Source organism: Chlorocebus sabaeus, chromosome 5 (genome assembly GCF_047675955.1).
Source record: "Chlorocebus sabaeus isolate Y175 chromosome 5, mChlSab1.0.hap1, whole genome shotgun sequence".
NCBI classification, from domain to species: domain Eukaryota; kingdom Metazoa; phylum Chordata; class Mammalia; order Primates; family Cercopithecidae; genus Chlorocebus; species Chlorocebus sabaeus.
The window spans coordinates 54,372,806-54,377,874 of record NC_132908.1 but is presented as its reverse complement, the minus strand read 5'-3'; the positions used below and the strand labels follow the sequence as shown (position 1 = coordinate 54,377,874).

At 49.2% G+C, this 5,069-nt stretch overlaps 2 non-coding genes across 2 annotated transcripts; one reads left to right on the top strand and one right to left on the bottom strand.

Annotated features, from left to right (window-relative positions):
- The first annotated feature begins 3,773 nt into the window (after window positions 1-3,773).
- On the top strand, window positions 3,774-3,856 carry TRNAL-CAG (transfer RNA leucine (anticodon CAG)). Its single transcript has one exon. It is a non-coding gene; the product is annotated as a tRNA-Leu (tRNA).
- A 349-nt stretch (window positions 3,857-4,205) lies between these two features.
- TRNAL-CAG (transfer RNA leucine (anticodon CAG)) lies at window positions 4,206-4,288 on the bottom strand. Its single transcript has one exon. It is a non-coding gene; the product is annotated as a tRNA-Leu (tRNA).
- Between the last annotated feature and the right edge of the window lie 781 nt (window positions 4,289-5,069).

Sequence of the window (5,069 nt, the reverse complement as noted above, 5' to 3'; positions counted from 1 at the left end):
GCTTTTTAGGCTTCACTCAGGGGACTTTTTTCTCCCAAGCTGGACAAATGCCCAGAGCAGGGAATGGGTGAGGCCTGTCCCACAGGGCTCTTTTTTGGTGTCTGGGCTGCTGATAAGGTGGAAACAGGACATAAACAGAAATAGCGGCCCTCCCTTCCCAATTTTGGTCTCAGGGACCTAGGGGTGCAAGGCTTCCTCCAGGCCAGGAGGCTGTCACATGAAAGGTGTCAAGGGAGGACCGCTGATCATCCACGCAAACCCACGAGACAGGGCTATGTGGGAACCTGGTGCTGAGCCCCATCAAGGGAGCACTTTCTCCCAGGCAGGCCAGGAGGGCAGCAGGCAGGGCGGGGCTGGTGTGGGCTCCAGCTCTGGCCTTACCTCAGTTTCCTCCTCTCTAAAATGATGTGCACTCAGAGAGGTTGGTGATGGAAGAAATGATGGGAGGGTTCCAGTGGTGGAGAGTGCAGGACTTCTGCCCCAAAGAGGACCTTGGGCAAGTCACTCAGCCCACCTGAGCCTTACCTCCCTGGTCTGCAAAATGGGGTGCAAGTGGGAAGCTAGCAGCCCCTACTTCAAAGCCCTTGCCTCCAAGGGAAACCAAGCATCTAGTAACCTGGCTCCTCTATGGCTTTGGTGACCTCCTGTTGCATCCCTGCATCCTCTCTCTCCACCCTGACACCCCACACACCCACTAGCCAGCCAGCAGGGCTTGTCTGTTTTACCCCAAAACACATCCTGAATCTTGAATTCTACCACCTTTTGCAATCTTCACTTACCTGGTCCAGCCACCATCATCTCTTACCTTCCCTGCCCTGGCCTTCTCCCTGGACTTCCAATTCTTCCCTTGGCCTCTCGTCCATCCTCCACACAGCAGCCAAAGCGATAGTCTTTGAAGGGCCCTCAAGACCATGCCACTCCCCTGTTTAAAACACTCCAGGCTGGGCACAGTGGCTCACACCTATAATCTCAGCATTTTGGGAGACCAAGGCTGGAGGATCTCTTGAGCTCGAGAGCTTGAGACCAGCCTGGGCAACATGTCAAGATCCTATCTCTACAAAAAGTACAAAAATTAGCCAAGTGTGGTGGTGCATTCCTGTAGTCTCAGCTACTTGGGAGGCTGAGGCAGGGATTGCTTCAGCCCAGGAGGTTAAGGCTGCAGTAAGCCAAGATTGTGCCACTGGACTCCAACCTGGGTGACAAGGCTGGACCCTGTCTCAAAACAACAACAACAACAAACAAAAACACACCAGTTACTCCATCACAGAAGAAAATCCAAACTGCTTTCTCTGGCACTCCAGCCCTGTGTGATATGGTCTGAACCTTCCCATAACCTTACCCCTGCCACACTGGTCTTGCTGTCCCTGCAACAGACTATATTCCTCTCTGCCTCAGAGCCTTTGCACCAGTTATGTCTTTCATCTGCAATGCTGCCACCTGCAGCTTGGATAGTGCTTGTCTTTCTCCTTTTGAACTCAGTGTCAGCTCCTCACAGAGGCCCTCCCTAACCACCCTGCCTAGGAGAGCCCCAATCACTCTTGATCACTGTTAAAAGGGTTTTTTTTTTTTTTTTTTTTTTTTTTTTTTTTTTTTTTTAGACGGAGTCTCACTCTGTTACCCAAGCTGGAGTGCAATGGTGTGATCTCAGCTCACTGCAACCTCCGCCTATTGGGTTCAAGCAATTCTCCTTACTCAGTCTCCTGAGTAGCTGGGATTACAGGCACGTGCCACGATGTCTGGCTAATTTTTGTATTTTTAGTAGAGATGGGGTTTCACCATGTTGGCCAGGCTGGTCTTGAACTTCTGACCTCGTGATCTACCCACCTCAGCCTCCCAACATGCTGGGATTACAGGCATGAGCCACCTCGCCTGGCCAAAAGGATAATTTTTAATATAAAATCATAATTCTGATATAAATATAAAATGAACATGTCAAAGATTTTATTTTAGTCATTAATTAATGGGAGGACCTGTTCAATGTTACAGCCAATTCAAAAGAGAATTCAAAGACACACATATATTGACAATCAGGAATGCTGAAATGAATTTATAAGTAGATTGCAAAATTGGTCAATATCCACAGGACAATGATCAATTGCATTTTACCCTAACAAAATTCACCTGCATTTCTGTGAACAAGAATTATTTGGACATAAAAGTAATGAAAGGTGTAAGCCCTTATGGAATCAGACAGCTCGATGGGTGCTCCAGACAGAACATCCAGCTCTCTTTTTTGCCTGTTTTAAAGTCTCTCATGAGTTTCTTGATGCATCCTCTACCCAGCATTTAACAACACCTGGACGTAACTGTTCGCCTGTTTCTTATCCTTCTCCTTTTGCTCCATGCCTGAATGTATCTTGAGAGTGGAAATTCTGTTTCGTTCACAGCATCTAGAAGAGTGGCACATAGCACATGCTTAATAAATGTTTGTTGACTTTCTTTCCAGCTTCCAGGGCAATTTCTATTTTAGAAGAGGACACAAAAGAGGTTAGTGCTAAACCTAAAGGAAAATTCTGGCAGTCAATGAGGGGAGGACATTTGGGACGGGGAAAGAGGAGGGTTTCATCGTCTTTCAGATAACCATGACCTCTGCTCACCCCCAAGGGGCTGCATCCCAAGCTCCAAAGATCTAAAGGGAATCTGATCCAAGGGTGGTAAGGGCTGCTGTTCTCTGGCTAGGGCCGCTCTGTGATACCATCTCAGACAAGTCCGAGGGCACTAAGAGGTTAATGTGACCCCACAGCTCACACCGCTGGGCCTGACCCCTGGGGACTCCAGAGTCGGCTCACAGATGTCCGAGGGTCTCGGACCCTCTCTGTTAGTGCCTGTGTACAGAGAGGGGCAGCAGCTGCCATTGTAGGAACATGAGTCATTAATGAGGGAATTCATTAATTAATGTGTAATTGTTACACACCAGGTCTGCGACCTAGCACCCTGAGATCCTAGAAATCTCATGGTGAAGGGCACCCTCTGGGTACGGAGATCTTCTGGCCCCTGGAAACAGCCTGTGCGCTGCGTGCGTAAGCCTAGAGTGGGCGGAAGGGAAGAGAGGAAGATGCTGCAAGGGCCAGGAAAAGAGATGAGTCACGAAATGAGGGGATGCAGGAAAGAGGAAGTGAGGGAAGAATGAATCCACGGGATCTTCCCTGCGTACATACTGTGTGCCGGGCACGGTTTGGGCACTGTGGACATAGGAATAGGGCGGGTCTGGCTGTGCCGCTGCAGGCCTCGTTCTACTCCGGAGCCTGAGTAAATGAGTTAAACACACATACAAATGTGAACCTGCAGCTGGGGCGAGTATTCGGAAGGAGAGCGCGGTAAGAGTGCCAGGCGGCCTTGCAATAACCAGGCTTTACCTAGATTGGGCGCCAGCCCACGGAAATGTCTACAAATCAGTGCAGATATACGGACTTGATTGCATTATGCACAAGGGAAATGCAAGGTTGCTTGCAGATTTCAGGAATCAAAGCTGACATGAATAGTACATGTATGCATGCAGAATGAATACATTCTGGAGGCACGAATGCATGTGTATTAAAGTAATAGTCTTCGGTCTCGGCCTTCTCTAGTAGACCTTGCGCACCCTCTGGCGTTGCCTAGGTGCATCGCGCTGACCCTCCTCGTCCCATCGCTCCACGCCCCTTGGAGCAAGTGAGTGTATCTCGCTCTACCCAACGCCGGGCGGAGAACTAGGCCTGGGTCTTTGCTGTCCGCTACGCATGCGCACATTGCAGCGCTTGTGAAGAAGCTTGTTGCAAAACGTGTCACAAGCAGTCAGGATGGCCGAGCGGTCTAAGGCGCTGCGTTCAGGTCGCAGTCTCCCCTGGAGGCGTGGGTTCGAATCCCACTTCTGACAGAGCTTCATTACTTTTCTCATCAAGACCGCAGATTAATGAGGTTATGATGGCTTGAGTGTATATTCTCATAATCTTTTTATTCTTTCACAAAACGACTTTTTTCTTATTAACGAGCATTTTCTTTTTTAAAAAAGAATCGCTCTGTCGCCCAGGCTGGAGTGCAGTGGCGAGATCCTCCCGCCTCAACCTCTTCAGAAGTAGGGAGCTCAGAATCGCACCACTACGTCCTGTCGGACTTTTTCTTCCTGACAGACTTTCATTTGACTTTGGATTGTAAAACGTACTTCCCCTGTTGGAGTGGCGGGGGTCGTCTAAGATTTCTCTTTTAAAATGCCGGAAAATGTCACTTGTCAGAAGTGGGATTCGAACCCACGCCTCCAGGGGAGACTGCGACCTGAACGCAGCGCCTTAGACCGCTCGGCCATCCTGACTTCCCGTAAAGACAAGACCCTTTGGAATCTGATGTAGTTCTTCTCATGCTTCAACGACATTCGACAGCCAGAACCCAGACGCGGCGTCCGGGGCAGTTCTGAGTCCGGCCGGCAGCTTAGGTTATCCACAACCAAACCCACCCGGTGCAGCCGAGACTCACTGCTGCTCTCAAAACTGGCGCTTTCTACTGAATACACAGATAATTTAAATGGAAAATCAGTTTCCCTTACCTTCAACAGAAATAAACACAATGAAAACGAAAAAACGTTGCTAAATTCTAGCCGCCTGGCCAGGCTCTGAGCCTCAAGTGGTGGTATTATTATGAACTATTACTAACACCGGTCGGATGTTTCGGGTTGTGAATAGGGCACTGGAGGAGTAGGGGACGGGGTTTGGAGAATTATCGTTGGAAGGAGGATACTCTGTAAGGTTTTTGTCATCCGTTCCTCAGGACGGGAGGCCTTGGGTTGGGAGATCCCACTCTGCAAATGATTACCTAGGGCCTCATCCAGAAACAGTTGGCTTTTAGACCTTTATAACAAGCTGATCGAGGGAAAAAGCTGGAGATTGTTAAGCTTGGGGAAGAGAATTATTATCTGTCTACAAAAGCCTGATACACAAGGGGTTGGGATTGTGTCCGTCTGTCCTTTTCGCTCCAAGAACTGGGGCCTGAGATAGGGGTGCAGTGGGTGGATAGTTAACAGAGGATGGGTTTGGGAGAAGAAAGAGTTTGCTGGAAAGGAAACAGGGTGACTGTATTGGTAGTGATATCCCCGTCGC